Genomic DNA, 25,433 nt, shown 5'->3' on the forward strand with positions numbered 1-25,433 from the left:
ACTAGTGGACCGTCGTCGGACCCCTGGTCCCCGCTACCTCATTGGGCAGTGGGGATGGCTGTCCACACGGGATCTGCCCCTTCAGGTAGAGTCCCGCAAACTGTTCCCTCATTTCATTGGCCCTGTTCCAATCTCCAAAGTCCTGAGTTCCACTGCTGTCTGTCTTGTGTTACCCCGTACCCCCCTCCCCGTGTCATTGATGGCCATCCGGCCTACACGGTAAAATGTCTCCTGGGTGTTCGACCACGGGGCAGGGGTTTCCAGTACCTGGTTGACTGGGAGGGTTATGGCCCGGAGGAGAGGTGCTGGGTTCCCGCTAGAGACATCCTGGATCCAGCCCTCATCACTTTAGCAGTATGCTTAGGGTCATTGTCCTGCTGGAAGGTGAACCTCCATTCCAGTCTCAAATCTCTGGAAGACTGATCCAGGTTTCCCTCAAGAATTTCCCTGTATTTAGCGCCATCCATCATTCCTCCAATTCTGACCTGTTTCCCAGACCCTGTCGATGACAAACATCCCCACAGCATGATGCTGCCACCACCATGCTTCACTGTGGGGATGGTGTTCTCGGGGTGATGGGGGGTGTTGGGTTTGCGGTAGATATGTGGTAGTGGTGGAGTAAGGGCCTGAGAGCACACAGTGTGTGGTGAAATTTGTGAATGTATTGTAATGTTTTTAAAATTGTATAAACTGCCTTAATTTTGCTGGAACCCAGGAAGAGTAGCTGCTGCTTTGGCAGCAGCTAATGGGGATTTGTAATTAATACAAATACAAAATTAACCTGTGGTGAGTTATTCACAATTTTCGATTTACAAATAAGGTTTTATATGTAAGATTACAACCCCACGATACAACCCCATGAGCCAGGTTGTGACAAAAACTCACACTCATTCTTCTGTTTAATAAATGTATTAAATTTAGTGTGTGTGTGTGGCAGGCTTACAATGATGACAAAAAACAACATTTGAGAGTGTGCTGACCCTGGTGCTAGAGGGGGTAAGCAGCTGGAGGTTGAATGTTTGAAGGGGTACGGGACTATAAAACGTTTGGGAACCACTGCTCTAGAGGATAGACAGATGAGGCTGGAGAGCAGGACCACATCTCCAGCCTTTACTTGGCCTTCCTGCCCTGCACTCCACTTCTCTCTACCCTCCCCCTATGACCTCCAGGCCCACTATACCAATCCTGTCTCTCTATCCTCTCCCACTCCTACTGGGCTCGGAGGCCCTGATACTGGGAGCAGGTGCAGGAAGGATGCTGTCACTGCTGACTGAGTTGGGGCTGTGGCTGGGGCTCAGGAGGACCAGAGTAGGCCAGGGGGTTGGATCAGGAGGCTCAGCCCAGGAGGCTCAGGAGGGTTAGGAGGCCAGGGGAAGGCTAGGGGGACTGGGAGGAGGAACAGGGGAAGTTAAGGAGGATAAGAGGGGGCCTTGGGAGTTTCTCATCATCCCCCAGCTAACTTCACACAGCCCCCAGTCTCACAGAGGGGAGGGGACTACAGACACACACTAAGCCACACTTTGTCTGACTCAGACAGATACAAAAAACACTCTGCTTTTCATATCATATCGAAAGAGACACTTTGAGCCGTATATCGGTCTTACAGCTAGGTCTATTGATTAGGTAATTGTCAACGCGAACACTAGATTGTGCATTATAGCTGTTAATTTTAAGTAAACACCATATAGTGGAGTATAGCATTAGTAACATTTTATTATTAGGTACAGTATCTAAGTAACTAATGCATTACACTGTAAGTAGCCATAGGTAACTGGAACCCTATGACTGTAAATCTTGTTGGCCTTCTCCTTTCTAAAACAACATGAAACCAACATGAGTCTCCATACAATCCACAATATTATGTTTCAGTCCAGTCGTCAGCAGAGCTTTCCTACAGGCTTCAGACTACACAGAGGATTATGTACCATAGCAACACGGCAGGCTGGGTAGCCAGGCTGGTGAGGGATCTCTCTCTTCAATCAGGGTTTAACTAAGTCCTCTCTCTCCCCGCTAGGAAATGTTTACCATCAACACTGGGTAACTCATGTACATGCACAGTGTACACACAACAGAAAAATGTATTTATTGGGTCACTTCAGTACACCATAAAATACACCAACAGGTACATTTACCACCTAGTTCCTGCCAGATGAATGAGACTTACAAGCTATGTTTTTCAATTGTCTGTTTAGCATCCTCAGAATCAGCCTTAAAAATATAAAGTGTTTCTGAGTTCATTAACTTACATGTTGCTAACATGACATGGAAAACTGGTCAATCGTGGGAGCTTGGGTGACATAACCAATGATGGTGCTACGTTGACTGAATATTGACAAGATACTGTATGTGCAATTAGAGAGTGATGTTGTCCATGTTGTGGACTTGTGGAAAACAACATGAGATCATCAAGTTTGTATCCGATGATGATGTCTTCGGTCTCTGACTCATGGGTTTAATGCTGTGTTACCTCTGAGGACCATAAGGCTAGCCTAATGTCACCCAACATGCACACACACACACACACACACACACACACACACACACACACACACACACACACACACACACACACACACACACACATACACACACACACACACACACACACACACACACACATGAATGTCGCCCAACACAGTGACTACATCTGTCTCTGACCACCACTAAGTGCAGACAGAAAGAACCAGGAGGAGAGGACGTGTGGCTCCTGTGGCTGTGGTCGAGATTAGACCTGCTAAGGGCTTCTCTCTACCCCTGTAGACAGCCACAAGTCACAAGGGACTACTTTTCCCATAATCACCAGTAAATTACCTGGAGCTGAGGTCAGGTTTCTCAGTGATTTCTATTGGAAAACAAAGCTTCTGTCCTACCGGAAGACGAAGAGCCTCGTCCCCTCTGGTGGGCTAACGATCACAACTGGGCTATGATGGGAAATATGGTAAAGTCCCAAATGGCACCCTATCACCTATATATCACACTCCTTTTGAGCAGGTCCCATAGGACCCTTGTCAAAAGTAGTGTACTTTATAGGGAAGAGGGAGCCATTTGGAGGTAACCTATGGCTATTATAGCTGAGGCCAATTACTCAGCCTCAGCCCTGGTATACCAATGTTGTGTTGTCCCTGTTCTTTTTCATTTGGCTGTGAGCTGCTAATCTCCCATTTAATGAGTTCAAAAACACTGGGATGGTGAGTGTTCACGAGGCAGAGAGGGAGAGAGAGAGATGTAATGCACATATGCAGCTCAGTGATTGCTTCAATGACAATACTCGGACACAGACAGGCTTTCAGAAGAGCACAGAATATTTGCTAATCCTTTCGGAACAGATGTCTTATTTTTTCCCTGCTGAAAATCCATGGCTGACTGATTCACTGGCTGGCTGCCTGGCTGGTGAGGGGGCCATGATCCTCCTGGCTGAGCCCAGGCTGGGGAATCTGAGTTTGGGGAAGGTCAGGGCCTCGTGGGGCCTCTAAGGGGCTGGATCCTGGATGATCTGGAAGGCCCAGGAGAGGCAGGGAATTAAAAGACGGCATACAGGATATGGAGAACTAGCCTGGTTCCTAGATCTGTTTGTGCTGTCTTGTCAACTCCTATGGTAATTGTCAAGACACAGGCCACATGACAATGACTGTAGGAGTTGGCCAAACAGCACAAACAGATCTGGGACCAGGCTAACTTAGTACTGAGTCGTGTAGGCTGGACTCGTCTTGTCCCCATATTGTCCCCATCTTGTGCTACTTCTCCTGGGCGTATGGCATACGGGTGGCGAACCCAACACCCCAGACCTTTCTTCAGATCCTCAGATGCCCTGCCAAACAGGAGCATCTGGCGCTGTGTCAGGAGCTGGCATTAGAACGCATTAGCGGTGGGGGAGCCCCCAGCCCAGTCCCTGCATGAAACCCCACCGAGTCCCTTCCCCACCCGGCCATCTCCAGATTTACCCCCTCAAGCAGGGGGATCACCGTGCTGAGGCTCTGGATCTGACGCCAACACACACACACATCCCTTCCTCCATATGTGCTCTGCCCCCAACCAAACCCAATCCTCCCAATGCTGGATAAATTGACTAGATATTTGGGATTATTTAGGCTGTATGTGTCCAGTATGTGTTACAGAGAGTTGTAGATGTAGGCTGATTACAAAAATACACCACAATTCTTCTGGATTTATTCACAGTACTTTAACAAATGAATATAAATTGTGAATATAATAACTGTTGTGAATATAGCAACTCTGTTGTGACTATAATAACTGTGTTGTGACTATAATAACTGTGTTGTGACTATAATAACTGTTGTGAATATAACAACTGTGTTGTGAATATAATAACTGTGTTGTGACTATAATAACTGTTGTGAATATAATAACTGCATTGTGAATATAACAACTGTGTTGTGACTATAATAACTGTTGTGAATATAACAACTGTGTTGTGAATATAATAACTGTGTTGTGAATATAACAACTGTTGTGAATATAATAACTGTGTTGTTGTAACGGATTTCCTCCTCTTCGTCTGAGGAGGAGTAAGGATCGGACCAAAACGCAGCGTGGTAAGTGTCCATATAGATTTATTTAAAAAAACACAACTGAACACTGGAACAAAATAATAAACGTGAAATATACAAAACCGAAACAGTACCGTGTGGCCCAAACACACACACGGAAACAAACACCCACACACCAAAAGTGAAACCAGGCTACCTAAGTATGATTCTCAATCAGAGACAACTAACGACACCTGCCTCTGATTGAGAACCATACTAGTCCGAACACAGAAACCGAACATAGAAAAACAAACATAGACTGCCCACCCCAACTCACGCCCTGACCATACTAAAACAAAGAATAAAATAACAGAACTATGGTCAGAACGTGACAGTTGTGAATATAATAACTGTGTTGTGAATATAATAACTGTGTTGTGAATATAATAACTGTGTTGTGAATATAACAACTGTGTTGTGAATATAATAACTGTGTTGTGAATATAATAGAAATCTTTATCTGCATGTGATTTGGGTCAATAAAACAAATATAAATACAAAAAATAAACAAATACTGTATTTGGAAATCATTAAATAATCCAAAAAGACTAACGGGAATGTGTCTCTGGTTACTAACACAAAAGGTTACCATTATGAACTTTTTGAATATGTATTAGCACTAAGTACATTATAAACCAAAATATTAAAAAAAAATAACATACTTTAAGTACAGTGAAGAGATGCAAAGCAGCATATGTGTTTTCACTGTAGGTGATAATCCTCTGTTTATATTGCGGGTGTGTTTTCACTGTAGGTGATAATCCTCTGTTTATATTGCGGGTGTGTTTTCACTGTAGGTGATAATCCTCTGTTTATATTACTGGTGTGTTTTCACTGTAGGTGATAATCCTCTGTTTATATTGCGGGTGTGTTTTCACTGTAGGTGATAATCCTCTGTTTATATTGCTGGTGTGTTTTCACTGTAGGTGATAATCCTGTGCCTTATATTGCTGGTGTGTTTTCACTGTAGGTGATAATCCTCTGTTTATATTGCGGGTGTGTTTACACTGTAGGTGATAATCCTCTGTTTATATTGCGGGTGTGTTTTCACTGTAGGTGATAATCCTCTGTTTATATTGCTGGTGTGTTTTCACTGTAGGTGATAATCCTCTGTTTATATTGCGGGTGTGTTTTCACTGTAGGTGATAATCCTCTGTTTATATTGCAGGTGTGTTTTCACTATAGGTGATAATCCTCTGTTTATATTGCTGGTGTGTTTTCACTGTAGGTGATAATCCTCTGTTTATATTGCGGGTGTGTTTTCACTGTAGGTGATAATCCTCTGTTTATATTGCGGGTGTGTTTTCACTGTTGGTGATAATCCTGTGCCTTATATTGCTGATGTGTTTTCACTGTAGGTGATAATCCTCTGTTTATATTGCGGGTGTGTTTTCACTGTTGGTGATAATCCTGTGCCTTATATTGCTGATGTGTTTTCACTGTAGGTGATAACCCTCTGTTTATATTGCTGGTGTGTTTTCACTGTAGGTGATACTCCTCTGTTTATATTGCTGGTGTGTTTTCACTGTAGGTGATTATCCTCTGTTTATATTGCGGGTGTGTTTTCACTGTAGGTGATAATCCTCTGTTTATATTGCTGGTGTGTTTTCACTGTAGGTGATAATCCTCTGTTTATATTGCTGGTGTGTTTTCACTGTAGGTGATAATCCTCAGTTTATATTGCTGGTGTGTTTTCACTGTAGGTGATAATCCTCTGTTTATATTGCGGGTGTGTTTTCACTGTAGGTGATAATCCTCTGTTTATATTGCTGGTGTGTTTTCACTGTAGGTGATAATCCTCTGTTTATATTGCTGGTGTGTTTTCACTGTAGGTGATAATCCTCTGTTTATATTGCGGGTGTGTTTTCACTGTTTATATTGCTGGTGTGTTTTCACTGTAGGTGATAATCCTCTGTTTATATTGCTGGTGTGTTTTCACTGTAGGTGATAATCCTCTGTTTATATTGCTGGTGTGTTTTCACTGTAGGTGATAATCCTCTGTTTATATTGCTGGTGTGTTTTCACTGTCGGTGATAATCCTCTGTTTATATTGCGGGTGTGTTTTCACTGTAGGTGATAATCCTGTGCCTTATATTGCTGGTGTGTTTTCACTGTAGGTGATAATCCTCTGTTTATATTGCGGGTGTGTTTTCACTGTAGGTGATAATCCTTTGTTTATATTGAGGGTGTGTTTTCACTGTAGGTGATAATCCTGTGCCTTATATTACTGGTGTGTTTTCACTGTAGGTGATAATCCTCGGTTTATATTGCTGGTGTGTTTTCACTGTAGGTGATAATCCCCGGTTTATATTGCGGGTGTGTTTTCACTGTAGGTGATAATCCTCTGTTTATATTGCTGGTGTGTTTTCACTGTAGGTGATAATTCTCTGTTTATATTGCTTGTGTGTTTTCACTGTAGGTGATTATCCTCTGTTTATATTGCTGGTGTGTTTTCACTGTAGGTGATTATCCTCTGTTTATATTGCTGGTGTGTTTTCACTGTAGGTGATAATCCTCTGTTTATATTGCTGGTGTGTTTTTACTGTAGGTGATAATCCTCTGTTTATATTGCTGGTGTGTTTTCACTGTAGGTGATAATCCTCTGTTTATATTGCTGGTGTGTTTTCACTGTAGGTGATAATCCTCTGTTTATATTGCGGGTGTGTTTTCACTGTAGGTGATAATCCTCTGTTTATATTGCTGGTGTGTTTTCACTGTAGGTGATAATCCTGTGCCTTATATTACTGGTGTGTTTTCACTGTAGGTGATAATCCTCGGTTTATATTGCTGTTGTGTTTTCATTGTAGGTGATAATCCTCGGTTTATATTGCTGGTGTGTTTTCATTGTAGGTGATAATCCTCGGTTTATATTGCTGGTGTGTTTTCACTGTAGGTGATAATCCCCGGTTTATATTGCGGGTGTGTTTTCACTGTAGGTGATAATCCTCTGTTTATATTGCTGGTGTGTTTTCACTGTAGGTGATTATTCTCTGTTTATATTGCTGGTGTGTTTTCACTGTAGGTGATTATCCTCTGTTTATATTGCTGGTGTGTTTTCACTGTAGGTGATTATCCTCTGTTTATATTGCTGGTGTGTTTTCACTGTAGGTGATAATCCTCTGTTTATATTGCTGGTGTGTTTTCACTGTAGGTGATAATCCTCTGTTTATATTGCTGGTGTGTTTTCACTGTAGGTGATAATCCTCTGTTTATATTGCTGGTGTGTTTTCACTGTAGGTGATTATCCTCTGTTTATATTGCGGGTGTGTTTTCACTGTAGGTGATAATCCTCTGTTTATATGTGCTGGTGATAATCCTCTGTTTATTTTGTTTTCACTGTAGGTGATAATCCTCTGTTTATATTGCTGGTGTGTTTTCACTGTAGGTGATAATCCTGTGCCTTATATTGCTGGTGTTTTGTAGGTGATTTTTTATACAGGTGTTATAATCCTCTGTTTATATTGCTGGTGTGTTTTTACTGTAGGTGATAATCCTCTGTTTATATTGCTGGTGTGTTTTCACTGTAGGTGATAATCCTCTGTTTATATTGCGGGTGTGTTTTCACTGTAGGTGATAATCCTCGGTTTATATTGCTGGTGTGTTTTCACTGTAGGTGATAATCCTGTGTGTTATATTGCTGGTGGGTTTTCTTTTATAAATGCGGTGTGTATGTGTCAGACAGCGACACGTGTTCTGTGCTTCAACAGTGACAGACAGACAGTGACAGGGGACAGTCAGACAGACAGCCCCAAACAGACAGACAGACAGACAGACAGACAGACAGACAGACAGACAGACAGACAGACAGACAGTTAAAGTCAGACAGAGAGACAGAGACAGACAGACAGATGCGGTCAGAAAGACAGACAGAAGGGTCCAGTCTGTGGGGGGGAATACACTAAGACAGGACTGGTACTCCCTCCAGTGAAAGTGATACGGCTGTGATACCTTTGTTACGGAGGACAGCATCTGCTTCTCTCTGTTTCATCCTCCGCATAGAGAAAGGAGACAGATATACACACACTACCGCTCTCCCATGGTGATGAGAGCCCACACACACACACTCCCTATTATATGCTCTCCCACATAACACATGCTCATTCACACACTATTTTCACACTAACTTACTTACATCTAACATACTGTTCATGCTCTCTTTCTCTCCTACTCATCTAACTTACTTACCATATTCCATGATCAAATGAAATCACTCAATCACCAACTCCCTGATCCACTTTCTTTCTGTATCCATCACACACACCTCAATCCCTTACTCACTCACTCACCCACTAATTCATATTACTACATTACATCCACACAATTCACCCTCTAACTGATTGACTTGACTTGCTCACGGGGAAGTTTTCTCCACCTCACCAAACTAAGTATACAAAGATGAACAACAGAAAACATTGTTGACCAAGCAAGGTTGAGCGAAGGACTGGTATCTATTCAGAGGAGTTGACGAGAAGGTGGTGTCTCCATGGATACACATGGTGAGTTAATGGAAAGCCTGTTAATGTGTAACATTATACACTCAGCTAGCAGACAGGGACCAGGGTAACATTCTACACTAATCCATGCAGCTAGCAGACAGGGACCAGGGTAACATTCTATACTAATCTATGCAGCTAACAGACAGGGACCAGGGTAACATTCTACACTAATCCATGCAGCTAGCAGACAGGGACCAGGGTAACATTCTATACTAATCCATGCAGCTAACAGACAGGGACCAGGGTAACATTCTACACTAATCCATGCAGCTAGCAGACAGGGACCAGGGTAACATTCTATACTAATCCATGCAGCTAACAGACAGGGACCAGGGTAAAATTCTACACTAATCAATGCAGCTAGCAGACAGGGACCAGGGTAACATTCTATACTAATCCATGCAGCTAACAGACAGGGACCAGGGTAACATTCTACACTAATCCATGCAGCTAACAGACAGGGACCGAAGTAACATAAAAATACATGTTTATTGTCACATAACTGCAGTGAAATCTGTTGTTTTACAGGATCAGCATAGTAATACGGCGCCCCTGGAACAAATTAAGGTTAAGTGCTTTGCTCAGGGGCACATCGACAGATTTTTTACCTTGTCGGCTCGGGTATTTGAACCAGCAGCCTTTCAGTTCCTCTAACCGCTAGCCTACCTGCCACCCTATCCTACACGCCCCATCCTACACTGTCAGCTAGCAGACAGGGACCAGGCTAACATTCTACACTCATCTAGTCAGCTAGGAGATAGGGACCAGGCTAACTTTCTTCACTCATCTAGTCAGCTAAGAGACAGGGACCAGGCTAACATTCTACACTCATCTAGTCAGCTAGGAGACAGGAACCAGGCTAACATTCTACACTCATCTAGTCAGCTAGGAGACAGGAACCAGGCTAACATTCTACACTCATCTAGTCAGCTAGGAAACAGGGACCAGGCTAACATTCTACACTCATCTAGTCAGCTAGGAGACAGGGACCAGGCTAACATTCTACACTCATCTAGTCAGCTAGGAGACAGGGACCAGGCTAACATTGTACACTCATCTAGTCAGCTAGCAGACAGGGACCAGGCTAAGATTTTACACTCATCTAGTCAGCTAGGAGACAGGGACCAGGCTAACATTCTACACTCATCTAGTCAGCTAGGAGACAGGGACCAGGCTAACATTGTACACTCATCTAGTCAGCTAGCAGACAGGGACCAGGCTAAGATTTTACACTCATCTAGTCAGCTAGCAGACAGGGACCAGCCTAAGATTTTACACTCATCGAAAACATGCAGACTCTCCTTCACTGCAGCCGAGGTGAGTAAGACATTTAAACGTGTTAACCCTCGCAAGGCTGCAGGCCCAGACGGCATCCCCAGCCGCGCCCTCAGAGCATGCGCAGACCAGCTGGCCGGTGTGTTTACGGACATATTCAATCAATCCCTATACCAGTCTGCTGTTCCCACTTGCTTCAAGAGGGCCACCATTGTTCCTGTCCCCAAGAAAGCTAAGGTAACTGAGCTAAACGACTACCGCCCCGTAGCACTCACTTCCGTCATCATGAAGTGCTTTGAGAGACTAGTCAAGAACCATATCACCTCCACCCTACCTGAAACCCTAGACCCACTCCAATTTGCTTACCGCCCAAATAGGTCCACAGACGATGCAATCTCAACCACACTGCACACTGCCCTAACCCATCTGGACAAGAGGAATACCTATGTGAGAATGCTGTTCATCGACTACAGCTCGGCATTCAACACCATAGTACCTTCCAAGCTCGTCATCAAGCTCGAGACCCTGGGTCTCGACCCCGCCCTGTGCAACTGGGTACTGGACTTCCTGACGGGCCGCCCCCAGGTGGTGAGGGTAGGCAACAACATCTCCACCCCGCTGATCCTCAACACTGGGGCCCCACAAGGGTGCGTTCTGAGCCCTCTCCTGTACTCCCTGTTCACCCACGACTGCGTGGCCACGCACGCCTCCAACTCAATCATCAAGTTTGCGGACGACACAACAGTGGTAGGCTTGATTACCAACAACGACGAGACGGCCTACAGGGAGGAGGTGAAGGCCCTCGGAGTGTGATGTCAGGAAAATAACCTCACACTCAACGTCAACAAAACTAAGGAGATGATTGTGGACTTCAGGAAACAGCAGAGGGAACACCCCCCGATCCACATCGATGGAACAGTAGTGGAGAGGGTAGCAAGTTTTAAGTTCCTCGGCATACACATCACAGACAAACTGAATTGGTCCACTCACACAGACAGCATCGTGAAGAAGGTGCAGCAGCGCCTCTTCAACCTCAGGAGGCTGAAGAAATTCGGCTTGTCACCAAAAGCACTCACAAACTTCTACAGATGCACAATCGAGAGCATCCTGGCGGGCTGTATCACCGCCTGGTACGGCAACTGCTCCGCCCACAACCGTAAGGCTCTCCAGAGGGTAGTGAGGTCTGCACAACGCATCACCGGGGCAAACTACCTGCCCTCCAGGACACCTACACCACCCGATGTTACAGGAAGGCCATAAAGATCATCAAGGACATCAACCACCCGAGCCACTGCCTGTTCACCCCGCTATCATCCAGAAGGCGAGGTCAGTACTGGTGCATCAAAGCTGGGACCGAGAGACTGAAAAACAGCTTCTATCTCAAGGCCATCAGACTGTTAAACAGCCACCACTAACATTGAGTGGCTGCTGCCAACACACTGACACTGACACTGACTCAACTCCAGCCACTTTAATAATGGGAATTGATGGAAAATGATGTAAATATATCACTAGCCACTTTAAACAATGCTACCTTATATAATGTTACTTACCCTACATTATTCATCTCATATGCATACGTATATACTGTACTCTATATCATCGACTGCATCCTATGTAATACATGTATCACTAGCCACTTTAACTATGCCACTTTGTTTACATACTCATCTCATATGTATATACTGTACTCGATACCATCTACTGTATCTTGCCTATGCTGCTCTGTACCATCACTCATTCATATATCCTTATGTACATGTTCTTTATCCCCTTACACTGTGTATAAGACAGTAGTTTTGGAATTGTTAGTTAGATTACTTGTTGGTTATTACTGCATTGTCGGAACTAGAAGCACAAGCATTTCGCTACACTCCCATTAACATCTGCTAACCATGTGTATGTGACAAATAAAATTTGATTTGATTTGATTTTGATTTCATCTAGTCAGCTACCAGGCAAGGACCAGGGTAATGTTCTTCATACACTCATCCAACCAGGAAGAGTACTAATATCCTACAGAGGATATGACCACATCAGGAGAGGGGAGGTTGCTGGACACACACTGACAAATAGGTCATCTGCTGTAAAGCAATTTAAATCATGAACTTTATGCAACTGATTGTAATAACATTTTTGCATATGATAAATAAGGTTCTACGGTCAGGCAGAGCTCCTCTGAGACTCCTACTCTGAGACTCCTACTCAGAGACTCCTACTCTGAGGCTCCTACTCTGAGGCTCCTACTCTGAGGCTCCTACTCTGAGGCTCCTACTCTGAGACTCCTACTCAGAGACTCCTACTCCGAGATGTTTTATAAATATAGCCCCAGATGTTTTGTTTTTTAGCCATTCTGATAGAAGGTGATTATAAAGTTTCAGTGTCACATTAAGCGGTGGATATTAGGCTCCTGTGTGCTCTGAGATGTGAAGTCTCTGTCTCTCAGCTCCTTCATTAGAGTTCCTCCAGACTGCCTTAGCCAGGTTCTATGTGTGTGTGTCCTGAAGAACAGATGCATACTGCTATCTTTTACTACATTAGCTTCCCACATTAGCTAACTGACTTGCCTGTTTGGGAGAGAAATGCATTACTTTGGGCCACATGTCACCTTGGTCCGCGCCGCGCATGACTGCCTGTTAAAATTATACCTTGATAGCCTCACACAATGGAACATAAAGGACGGTGTGCTAGCTCCTCCTCTCTCTCTCTCTCTCTCTCTTTCGCTCTCTCTTGCTCTCTCTGTTTTCCACCGGGGGATGTCTTTTGTTTTATTATAAGGCTGTTAAGTCAGTGGTGCTGCTGAATAATTTCTCCCACAGGGGGAATTTAAACTGTGGTATGCTGGATTACAGGAGCTCTCACCTGTTACAGTGGGAACGGTGTATCCCTGCGCCCTCCTTTCCCAGGGAGCCTCTAATAACGTTGCACAATGAAGGGAGTGTCCCAGCTGACAGTTAAACACAAAAGGTGCTGCTGCATAACCCCGTCTCCCTCCTTGCCTTTTTTATCAACCCCTCACTCTCCTTTCCTAGAGATGGATTCTGAATGCTGGAAACCAAATGGAGGCATTGCCTTGGCCAGTGCTGTGGTCATTGCTGGGCCATCGCAGTGACAAGCCATGTGATGTGGTCTGACACATGAGGTGGCGTGGTCCAGCTGAGGGTGTCAGCCACCAGATTAAACCAGCCATCAGTCGTCTGGTAAGTTCACCAGCCTGGTCACAGACAGACCAGCATGTGTAGAGGCCAGCGCTAACAATGGCAGCACCTGTACAAGGCTCAAGGCAGGATGTCCGTGTCTTTCTGATACCCTTGCCTTGTGCGAGCGGAGCGACGCTGTGTAGAGCTACAATCCTACAATCACCTCCATGGCATTTTCAAAGCCCCCTTTCTTTCACAGATTAGTGGGTCCTGTGTTGGGCAGGTCAATCAGACCAACCAGGCCCCTCATAGCCCACACCAGGCCGTCTCCCCTCTCTGGACAGATAATATGGCCTTGGTGCTCTTGTCAAAGTGGATGGTCACACTCCTGCATCAAGTTGAACTTTATTGTTGTCGTAGCTAAAGACCCTCAGGAGGAGGAAAAGAGAGAGCGGAGGAGAGAGCGAAACAGAGAGGAGAAAAAGAGAGGGGGGGAAAGCTCAGAGTTCAACTTAGAGTTGATCCATTGACCATTGTCCTCTAAACTGAATTCATATGTCTATTGATAAGTCATAGTGTGAGAACTACATAAACCCGTTAGCTAAGTTGTTTAACAACAGAATGGAGAGGATTTTTTTACCGTTTATGTTTTAACTCTTTGTATAGAGCCTAAATGAATATATGCATGATTCATGTAGTTGATGGCTATTATTTAATCGTATATAACATTATATGTCTATTGTTGATAAGGACAAGGTCTGTTAAGACCTTAATTTACTTTTGTACTTACTTGGGCCTTGTTGTGCCAGGTGAAGGCTAAGGGCTCTGCATTATGCTCCTAATACCACCTTTTAACAGGGTCAATATTTAGAGCCGCAGTGGATCTTTGTCCGAACAAGCCAGAGCCCTATATTTATTTAGTATATGAATCTGTGTCAAACCATATTTGCCCAGCAGTGTAATGAGATGCAGGTTTTATAACAACCAATAACTCTTGTTGGTTCAATTTAGTAGTGCAAATGCACTACCGCTGTGTTACATTTGGTGAAAAATATTCTGTACAATGATAAAAGACGAAACCGCTTGTAGTTCAGCACTCCTCTTCTAAAATGCTTTTTGAATACGGGCCCAGGCTTAGTTTCATAAGATGATCCATTCTGCAACATAAAAAAGAAGAAGACAATATCGAATCAATTAATGATTGTTTTTGTATGTTTTTTTCTTCATAAATAAGGCTATTCAGTGTCCTGTAGGCCGCCTCAAGGCATGTTGTTTTAATTATGTTAATAAATTCGTGTTAAAGTACAAAGTACTCACAGCCCTCTCACACAAAAACCCAAGGCCAACGTCCCAAATGACACCCTATTCCCTACATTGTGCACTACTTTTGACCAGACGCATATGGGCCTTTGTCAAAATGAGTTCACTATATATAGAGAATAGGGGGCCATTTGGAACACAGCCAAGGCTTTGGATCCTCCTAAGGCTGAGGGAGGTACAACTTTAAAAGTCGGCTTTGCCAAAGTTGTACTGAGTCTTAAATGGCACACTATTCCCTAGGCAGTGCATTACTTTTGACCAGGTCCATAGGGCTCTGGTCAAAAGTAGTGCACTATATAAGGAATAGGATGACATTTTGGACAAATCCTTGGTTTGCCTGAGGAACAGAACAGTACAGGGCTATAACAGAGCAGACCGGCCTGTGAAAGGAGAGATGGTGTAATGCCGGCTAGATTGAGCTAACATAACAACAATCCCCTTTAATCTCAGATGACTAATGCAGAACTAATCACGTAGTATTAGCTGGCTGCTGCTATAACGAACGTTACAGGGATTACGCTGAATTGTGTTAACACAACATTATGTTCAGACAGACAGTGTCACTAACTGGGGCTGACTAGCTTTCGAGTGCTTGTCTAAGCTGCACCTGGTAGAGCTATCTCTAAACCAGGTTTTTAATTTACAGAAACTCCAACATACATTCTATGCACACACTGTACTGCATATTAGGCAACATTTCTGGGGTGGATATTTTAGATTGTCAAGGATATTATGTCTGATGAGGCAGCATGTAGTAGATTAATTGAAAGGTGTTGGATATGGGCACTCTTTTTGTGTGATGGCCATGTCATTGCCCTAGACTACGCTGGAGAGGAGGAGGGTGGGAGAACGATGTGGAGGTGTTGGCCACTAGGGCCTGAAGAACAGGTTGATGGTGGCCACCCTGTAGTTAGTAATTATCTTTCCTTCTACGGGACTGACAGGGGGAGACAGTGGGTGGAGAGGGGAGGAGGATAGGCTGCCTAAATGGTCCAACCCAGCAGGGCCCTCAGAGACAGGTGTCCCCATCATGCCAGGTCTCTTCCTAGAGACACTCACAGAGCCAATAACCACACAGGGGTGCTGCTTAAAAAAGTCATTAAAAAATCACAACAGGAAGATATTGGAGAATGTCTTTGTGTTACAACCTGTAAAAAGATTGTGATATCCTAGTGACTACAGTGATCGATAATGTATTGCTTTATTATCAGTGACCAACTATTTGAGCATGTCTCAAAATCTTTGTGGGTTGTTGGCAACAACATCACTGCAAACTGCTGTACAACATATATGCCATGATATGTTTGGTGTTCAAATATTTGTCAAAAGCACAGCCCACTTAGGGCAGTACAATTACGTTTGGGGCCATAGGTTGAGTCCACATAAAAATGCACTACATTATTTGATGTTTTCCATCTTTTTTACTCAGTCAGACCAACTACTATATGAGCCAGTTTACCAGATCTTAGATTCAGTCTTAAAAGCAGATTCGCCACTGAGTCTAGAACTCGGCTTAATCTTTGTCAGAGAAACCAGTCCTATATGTTTAAAATATTTTTTGTGAAGCACACTTACCACTGAGTATCTCCTTCATTTTTTAAAACCAGATCTCACAGTGTTCCACATTCATGTTGTTGAAGTGAATGGCATGGTCCTTCAGCTTGGGTCCATTCTTCTTAAACTGGAACAGAGTGATGCCCAAGAGAGTGCCCCCTGTCTGCTGGCTCGTAGCATCTCTCTTCACCTTCACTTCAAACATATCCTTCAGCTGCACATACTCTGTACGCCTCAGAGTCTCCGACTGACCTAGAGATACACAGGAAGCAAAGACATGCTCCGGAAGTGCAGGAGCCCTTTACCACAATGCTGACATAAAGGCTTAGGCCTATACTTGAACAAAGAAATAACTTTAGTTCTGAGAGATAATAGCTTTAAAAGTGTTAAAGACCCAGTGCAGTCAAAAACGTGATTTACCTGTGTTTTATATATTCTTTATTTCCACACTATGAGATTGGAATAACAATGTGACATTGTGAAATTTATGATAATGCCCGTTTAGTGTAAAAGCTGTTTGAAAAGACTGCCTGAAATTTCAGCCTGTTTCGGTGGGATTGAGTTTTGGCCTTCCATGGTGACATCACCATGTGATAAATTAGTTAATAGACCAATAAGAAATAGAGTTTCAAACCTATCTGCCAATAACAGCTAATTTTCAATTTTCCCCTAGACAATGCCAGCAAAATTGTTGCTTGAGAAATTGCCCTTTGCAAAGAAGCTATTTTTGTTTATTTTTGACCATTTTAATTGAAAACAATTACAGTACAGTAAAGTCAGGTACTTAATTGTTACGCAGAAATGATTCGATCTTGAGATAAAAACAGCTGAATTAGATCTTTAACTCTTAATGGGTAATGTGTTGACAGAGTGTGACATCACAGGATTGTTTAGTGTCTCATTCTCCCTGGCCCTCCTGCTGAAGACAATCAACATCAGACACAACTCCAATTAAACAGATCTGGGTTCTTTGTCCAAGATGGCCAACTGTCCTGACTGTGACTCCTTCTCTTCTCTAAATGAGTCTGTCTCTCTTCATGTGAAACCCTTTCTTCATTAGGAAGATCCCCAGCCTGTTCCTCAGACAGTGTTTCAGAACATTAACTACCATCTATCCTCTCACATTACTAAGCTTAGCGGGACACCCCGGTTGACACCATCTGTTCCTGGTGATCAGGCTTCTTCCAGACCTGGGTCCAAATACGATTTGAAATTATTCAAATACTTTGAGTGCGTCCTCTATCCCACTCTAATGTTGGCTGCTACAAAAATATCCAATATATTTAGAGGAAATAAAGATAATCTCCCCCGATTGACAAAATGAGCTGGCTGCAGACAGGGACCAATGACAAACAGGGCATTATTTACAACAGTGATATATTAGGATACAAGGGAAAAAGGCACTCAGAAAAGGGGGTAGAGAGGGGTGATAGTTTGAGGCTTTAGAAAGGGGGAGCGTCCCCCTCACCCGTTTCCTTCCCTCCAGTAATACAGTGATGTACAAGGGAAGGAGAGGGGGAAGGGGGGATTACTGTAAACTGGTGCTGGCGCCCTGTCCTGTCTGGATCAATCTAGGCACATCTGCCTGATTCCGACCATAAACAGGATTATAGGGGGACTTATCTGCTTGACGCTAATTGTTTTCGCAGTTTATGCACAAGCCAACTCTTTCAGGTGCTGCAACTCGGCATATAAAAACTCCATACACAGTGGTTGGCTGCCCGTGACTTCTTTCAGGCACAGGTCCATTCAGAAAGTTGGCTGAGTTTTTTGGAACTTATTTTCGGTTATTTAGGGGTTTGGCAGGGGTTTGAATCTGTGAAACTAATTAGTGTAATGTTTTGGATTTGGACATTGCTGGTTTGGATGGGATGTATTGTCACACTGTGCATAGGCAATATAATGATATAGAGAGATGTGTCATGGCACTGAATTGCAACTTAATAACATGTTCATGTATTTGTATTTGTATATTCTGCAGAGGATGTGGAGTATTTTTGAAATTATAAATGTTTTCAAATTTGATCTATCTTCTTAAAGTCTTTGAAGTGAAACAGACTGGTGCATTTTTCCCTCCCTTTTTTGTCAGACATTGCAAAAAAAGGATTACTTACTACTATTAACAACTATTCATTATGTTACAACTAGGGCTTTCAGAGTTAATCAGTTATGTCACGACTTCTTTCGAAGTCGATGCCTCTCCGTGTTCGAGCGGTGTTTGGTGTTCTAGCCATCGCCAATCCATTTTTCATTTTCCATTTGTTTTGTCTCGTTTTACCACACAACTGGTTCTCATTTCCCTCATTATGTGTTGTGTATTTAACCCTATGTTCCCCCCATGTCTTTGTGTGGTATTGTTTATTGTAAGTGCTTGTGCACATTTTGTTTGACTGGTGCGCGTCAAGTTATTTGTGCCCATACTTTGTATTTCTTATGCCGTTGGTTTTACTATTAAACTGCTCCGGCTATTATCAAGTTCTTCTCTCCTGCGTCTGACTTCCTTGCCACCAGATACGCACCACTTACAGAATACCACACCCACTACATGGAGTCAGCAGGAGCAGGTGCCCCTGGTATGAGGATAGAGGAGAGCGTCCAGGAGCAAGCGATGCATCTCGACCTTCCCAGGGAGTATGATGGGATGGCGGCACGGTGCCAGGGTTTCCTGTTACAGCTGGACTTATACCTGAGCACCGTTTACCCGGCTCCCTCGAGAAGGGAGAGGGTATCCGTCCTCGTTTCGTGCCTCTCGGGGAGAGCTCTGGAGTGGGCTAACGCCGTATGGGGAGAAGGAGATTTCGAGAACGTCTATTCCACCTGCGGCAGGGGACGAGGAGCGCACAGGAGTTTGTTTTGGACTTTCGGACCCTGGCCGGCCGCGAGGGCGGGATGGAACGGCAGTGCCCTGATCGACCATTATTTCTGCAGTTTGCGCGAGAACGTCCGTCGAGAGTTGGCCTGCAGGGTCACCACCCTTACTTTCGACCAGCTGGTGGACCTGTCCATTCGGCTGGATAACCTGCTGGCTACCCGTGGACGTCCAGATCGGGTTCTGTCGGTTCCATCCCCCAGCACCACCACTCCGATGCCCATGGAGCTGGGAGGTGCTGCGCTAAGCGAGACCGGAAGAGGTTCCGTCTCGTGCACCATCTGTGGCCGCAGAGGTCACACTGCTTGTCGGTGCCGGGTTGGTTCCTCTGGGAGTCGAGGCAGCAGGCGGGGCACTCTGGCGTCACCTCAGGTGAGAAGGCACCCTTCTCACCCAGAGCCCTCTGTTGCACAAATGTTTTTGTTCGTTACGTTTCCTGAATTTTCCCCGCATTCCCAGCATAAGGTGCTCACCGATTCAGGAGCGGCGGGGAATTTTATAGACAGATCATTCCTGTAGGAATGCACTTCCCAGTTTACACATTAGATAGTCGACCATTAGGGTCAGGGTTGATTAGGGAGACCACCGCTCCCCTGGGCATGGTGACGCAGGGGGGTCACACGGAGAAAATCAGTCTCTTTCTCATTGACTCTCCTGCGTTTCCAGTGGTGCTAGGTCTGCCCTGGTTAGCTTGTCATAACCCCACTATTTCATGGCAACGGGGGGCTCTGTTTACCTCGGCTCCCGTGCTGGCCAATCCAGATCCCTCTTTGGCATTCTTAGTGGTGGTGGACGCATCCGAGGCTGGGATAGGAGCCGTGCTCTCTCAGTACTCGGGCACGCCACCGAAGCTCCGCCCCTGTGTCTTCTTCTCGAGGAAGCTCAGCCTGGCAGAGCAAAACTATGACGTGGGGTACCGGGAGCTGTTGGCTGTCTTCAAAGCTCTGAAAGCGTGGAGACATTGGCTTGAGGGGGCTAAACACCCTTTTCTTATCTGGACTGACCACCGCAATCTGGAGTACATCCGGGCGGACCAGGGCGGAGTACATCCGGAGTACATCCGGGCGGACAGACCAGGTTCCCAGAACGTGAAGGCAGACGCACTGTCCCGGCTGTATGACACAGAGGAGCGGCCCATGGATCCCACCCCCAAACTCCCGGCCTCCTGCCTGGTGACGCCAGTAGTGTGGGAGCTGGACGCAGGCATTGCGTGCAGCGCCCGCTCCACTCCAGTGTCCCGTTGGGCGTCTGTATGTTCCATCTGCTGTCTGTGACCGGCTGATCTATTGGGCCCACACGTCACCCTCCTCTGGTCATCCAGGCATTGGTCAGACGGTGAGCTGTCTGACTGGGAAGTACTGGTAGCCCACTTTGGCTAAGGATGTGAGGGTTTATGTTTCATCCTGCTCGGTGTGCGCCCAGTGTAAGGCTCCTAGGCACCTGCCCAGAGGTAAGCTACACCCCTTACCCGTTCCACAACGGCCATCGTCGCACCTGTCGATTGATTTCCTGACTGATCTTCCCCCATCACAGGGAAACACTACGATCCTGGTTGTTGTGGATCGTTTCTCTAAGTCCTGCCGTCTCCTTCCTCTGCCCGGTCTCCCTACGGCCCTACAGACTGCGGAGGCCTTATTTACAAATGTCTTCCGGCACTACGGGGTGCCTGAGTATATAGTGTCTGATTGGGGTCCCCAGTTCACTTCGAGGGTCTGGAGGGCGTTCATGGAACGTCTGGGGGTCTCGATCAGCCTTACCTCAGGTTTTCACCCCGAGAGTAACGGGCAGGTGGAGAGAGTTAACCAGGATGTGGGTAGGTTTCTGAGGTCCTATTGCCAGGACCGGCCGGGGGAGTGGGCAGCGTTCGTGCCCTGGGCAGAGATGGCCCAGAACTCGCTCCGCCACTCCTCCACTAACCTCTCCCCCTTCCAGTGTGTATTGGGGTATCAGCCGGGTTCTGGCTCCTTGGCATCAGAGTCAGACCGAGGCTCCTGCGGTGGACGACTGGTTCCGGCGTGCAGAGGAAACGTGGGGCGCCGCCGCCTTTTTTTTCTTGTGATTAATCACATTGTCTGAAATCATTCAAAATACACTGAAAACATACCAAATACATAATCTATACAGCTAAAAATAACAATGCAATGTTAAAACAAGTCGACATGAGGTTAAAGAAAATGTGCTTTTTCAATTTGCCTAATTTTGCTAAAAGTTACATTAGACAAAATCAACATCAATATTCTAGTAAAAAAAATTGTATGAAAAAGTCTTAAGTTACAGCTTAATTTGAGCAAATTCAGAATTTGCGATGAATCGCGATGAATCACAGCAAATCCTGCGTTTCACTCAATTATTTTTTAAATAACATTTGACAGCCCTAGTTAAAACCTGTGCTGTTCACTGTAAGGCATGTGTGTGTGGTGATAGAAATGCTTAGAGTGATGGACTGCAATTACCAGAAATACTATTGTGTGTAGTTTCATCCACCGATTCAACACAATACGCCATAATTGTGGGAAGTGCACATGACAGATTGAAAGGACTAATTTCTGCCCATATTTGCTCTACAATTTATGGCAGTCAAAGTTAATTAGCTGAACGGTACAGTGAGTACAGTAACCACAGCGAGGGTTCAGAACGTGTGTGACCCCTCCGTATTACAAGAGGGACAGATAGAAATGGTGTCTGTCCCAAATGGAACCCTATGCCATATATGGTGCACTACTTTTGACCAGTCCAATGGCCTGGTCAATTGGACACGGGTCAAAAGTAGTATACTATATAGGGCATAGTGTTCCATTTGGGACAGACAGAGACAGACAGACAGTGTCATAGTCTAATTGCACAAAGGGAACAAACAGACCCTGTCGTCTGCTCTGTTTGCTTCCTGGGGGCTTGACAACAGCAATATAAAAATGTAAATATTGGGTTTTGCTGTGTGTGTGTGTGTGTGTGTGTGTGTGTGTGTGTGTGTGTGTGTGTGTGTGTGTGTGTGTGTGTGTGTGTGTGTGTGTGTGTGTGTCTCGGCAGGCAGGCCTCTGAAGGCACAGGTGGAAAATATGATCCTAGGTGCCACACTGTGAACCACATGGCCCACACAACATGGGGGCAAAGAGGAGCACTACACTGACCTGGCACAGACTGGCTATGCTTGGACAGTTGACAAAATGACAATGTTAGCTCGAGTTATCTGGGACTGAGAGCACTCTACTGTATGTCCCAACAACAACAAAAATCAACAACAACAGCTGAAATGAAACAAAAAGCAGTTAAATCTGTAGTGAATAACAACACGTTGTAGTGTGAACTAAGACACACTTGAGATCAAACATTAACACATTGAATGAAGAAGAACCCAACAGAGAGATTCTATGAATGCACAATACAAATTTGAACAAAAAGGCATATCTGAGAATATTCCTTCAATTTTTGTATTACAGCCAATGTTGAAAACATTGTCATTTCGGGATGTCAGATTAAATGGATGTATTTTTTTTTACCATAAATTAATTATAGTAGATTATATGATGCTGCTATGCCACCTATGTCTGCTATGAGCAGAAGTAGTGCTGGGAAGAAGCTTGTCTCCATCTGGCAGCAATAAGGTTTTCTAGAAGTCTGCAGCTATGCTTATTCTTTGTGCTCCTTCTTGTGCCCCAAATGAAAGGTTGTACCTATCATGTCATTTCAAATCAGAATCATATTTCGACAGACAGCGACACAAGCCAGGCTGTTGAGCAGAGTATACAGTCGTGGCCAAAAGTTTTGAGAATGACACAAATATTAATTTTCACAAAGTCTGCTGCCTCTGTTTGTATGATGGCAATTTGCATATACTCCAGAATGTTATGAAGAGTGATCATATGAATTGCAATTAATTACAAAGTCCCTCTTTGCCATGCAAATGAACTGAATGCCCCCCAAAAATTCCACTGCATTTCAGCCCTGCCACAAAAGGACCAGCTGACATCATGTCAGTGATTCTCTCGTTAACACAGGTGTGAGTGTTGATGAGGACAAGGCTGGAGATCACTCTGTCATGCTGATTGAGTTCGAATAACGGACTGGAAGCTTCAAAAGGAGGGTGGTGCTTGGAATCATTGTTCTTCCTCTGTCAACCATGGTTACCTGCAAGGAAACACGTGCCGTCATCATTGCTTTGCACAAAAAGAGCTTCACAGGCAAGGATATTGCTGCCAGTAAGATTGCACCTAAATCAACCATTTATCGGCTCATCAAGAACTTCAAGGAGAGCGGTTCAATTGTTGTGAAGAAAGCTTCAGGGCGCCCAAGAAAGTCCAGCAAGCGCCAGGACCTTCTCCTAAAGTTGATTTAGCTGCGGGATCGGGCACCACCATACAGAGCTTGCTCAAGAATGGCAGCAGGCAGGTGTGAGTGCATCTGCACGCACAGTGAGGCGAAGACTTTTGGAGGATGGCCTGGTGTCAAGAAGGGCAGCAAAGAAGCCACTTCTCTCCAGGAAAAACATCAGGGACAGACTGATATTCGGCAAAAGGTACAGGGATTGGACTGCTGAGGACTGGGGAAAAGTCATTTTCTCTGATGAATCCCCTTTCCGATTGTTTGGGGCATCCGGATAAAAGCTTGTCCGGAGAAGACAAGGTGAGCGCTACCATCAGTCCTGTGTCATGCCAACAGTAAAGCATCCTGTGACCATTCATGTGTGGGGTTGCTTCTCAGCCAAGGGAGTGGGCTCACTCACAATTTTGCCTTAGAACACAGCCATGAATAAAGAATGGTACCAACACACCCTCCGAGCGCAACTTCTCCCAACCTTCCAGGAACAGTTTGGTGACGAACAATACCTTTTTCAGCATGATGGAGCACCTTTCCATAAGGCAAAAGTGATAACTAATTGGCTCGGGTAACAAAACATCGATATTTTGGGTCCATGGCCAGGAAACTCCAGGAAACTCCCCAGACCTTACACAAATTATGACAAACTCCAAGCATTGATTATGCAAGAATGGACTGCCATCAGTCAGGATGTGGCCCAGAATGTAATTGACAGCCACCAGCCAAACTGAGCAATTGGGGGAGAAGGGCCTGAATACCAGGGGTCTATGGGTCTGAATACTTTCCGAATGCACTGTACATGTATATAAGATACAATATATCTCAGAACTGTTCTAAAGGACCAGAGTGCTTGTCATAGTTTTTATTATTATTATTATTTTCATTTTAATCTACACATATCAGGAACCATATAGGCCCAAGTATGGAGCCTTATGGGACACGACATTTTATTATTTAGGCTCCGATAGAATTCCATCAATATCACAGACTTTGATATTATAAAAAATATATATTTTGTGGTCATATTTAGTGCATGGTGACCAACAACTTTTCATCAAACTAATATTTATATCCTGAATTATAACACAAATTGAATGGCTGCTATTTGTTAGGTGTCCCAATATGCACTAGATGAGAATGTAAATCCATTAAAGCAGAGAGAGCCCCCACAGGTTAATCTATCTATCTGATAAGATCTCTGGAGACAGTGGATATACGTATAATGTAGATCTGTAGTCCCACTCAAGAGAGAGGAGAGACTTCATGTTACATATATGACCCTGTGTGTCAACAGTTGTGTTGTATTGATCTGGTCCCTATACAGCCATCACCCACAGCATATGGAGAAAATATACACATCAGCAGTCAGAGGCATTAGCAGACTATAGGGCCTCAGCATGGGGTTAGATGTCCCTGTCAATCCTGAACTCAAGATGAAAAATAAGAGCTGGTTGAAGACCTTGGTTTGGGAACATGTGCAGTTCCTTCAGAAAGTAGTCATAGCCCTTGACTTATTCCACAATTTGTTTTGTTACAGCCTGAAATTCCATTGCACATTTATTGAAAATGAAAAACATAAATATCTAATTTAAATGTATTCACACCCCTGAGTCCATACATGTTAGAATCACCTTTGGCAGGGTTTATAGCTGTGAGTCATTCTGGGTTAGTCTCTAAGAGCTTTGCAAACCTGGATTGTACAATATTTGTACATTATTCTTTTTAAAATTCTTTAAGCTCTGTCAAGTTGGTTGTTGATGGTTGAAGACAGACATGTTCAAGTCTTGCCATAGATCTAAATGCAGATTTAAGTCAAAACTGTAACCAGGCCACTCAAGAACATTCAATGTTATCTTGGTAAGCAACTCCAATGTATATTTGGCCTCGTGTTTTAGGTTAATGTCCTGCTGGAAGGTGA

The 25,433-nt window shown here is 44.5% G+C and overlaps 1 pseudogene; it reads right to left on the reverse strand.

The window, feature by feature from the left end:
- The window catches only part of LOC112224321, a 78,248-nt pseudogene that overhangs the window by 50,636 nt on the left and 2,179 nt on the right, over positions 1 to 25,433 (reverse strand).

The sequence above is a fragment of the Oncorhynchus tshawytscha genome, linkage group LG03 (assembly GCF_018296145.1).
Source record: "Oncorhynchus tshawytscha isolate Ot180627B linkage group LG03, Otsh_v2.0, whole genome shotgun sequence".
NCBI lineage: Eukaryota > Metazoa > Chordata > Actinopteri > Salmoniformes > Salmonidae > Oncorhynchus > Oncorhynchus tshawytscha.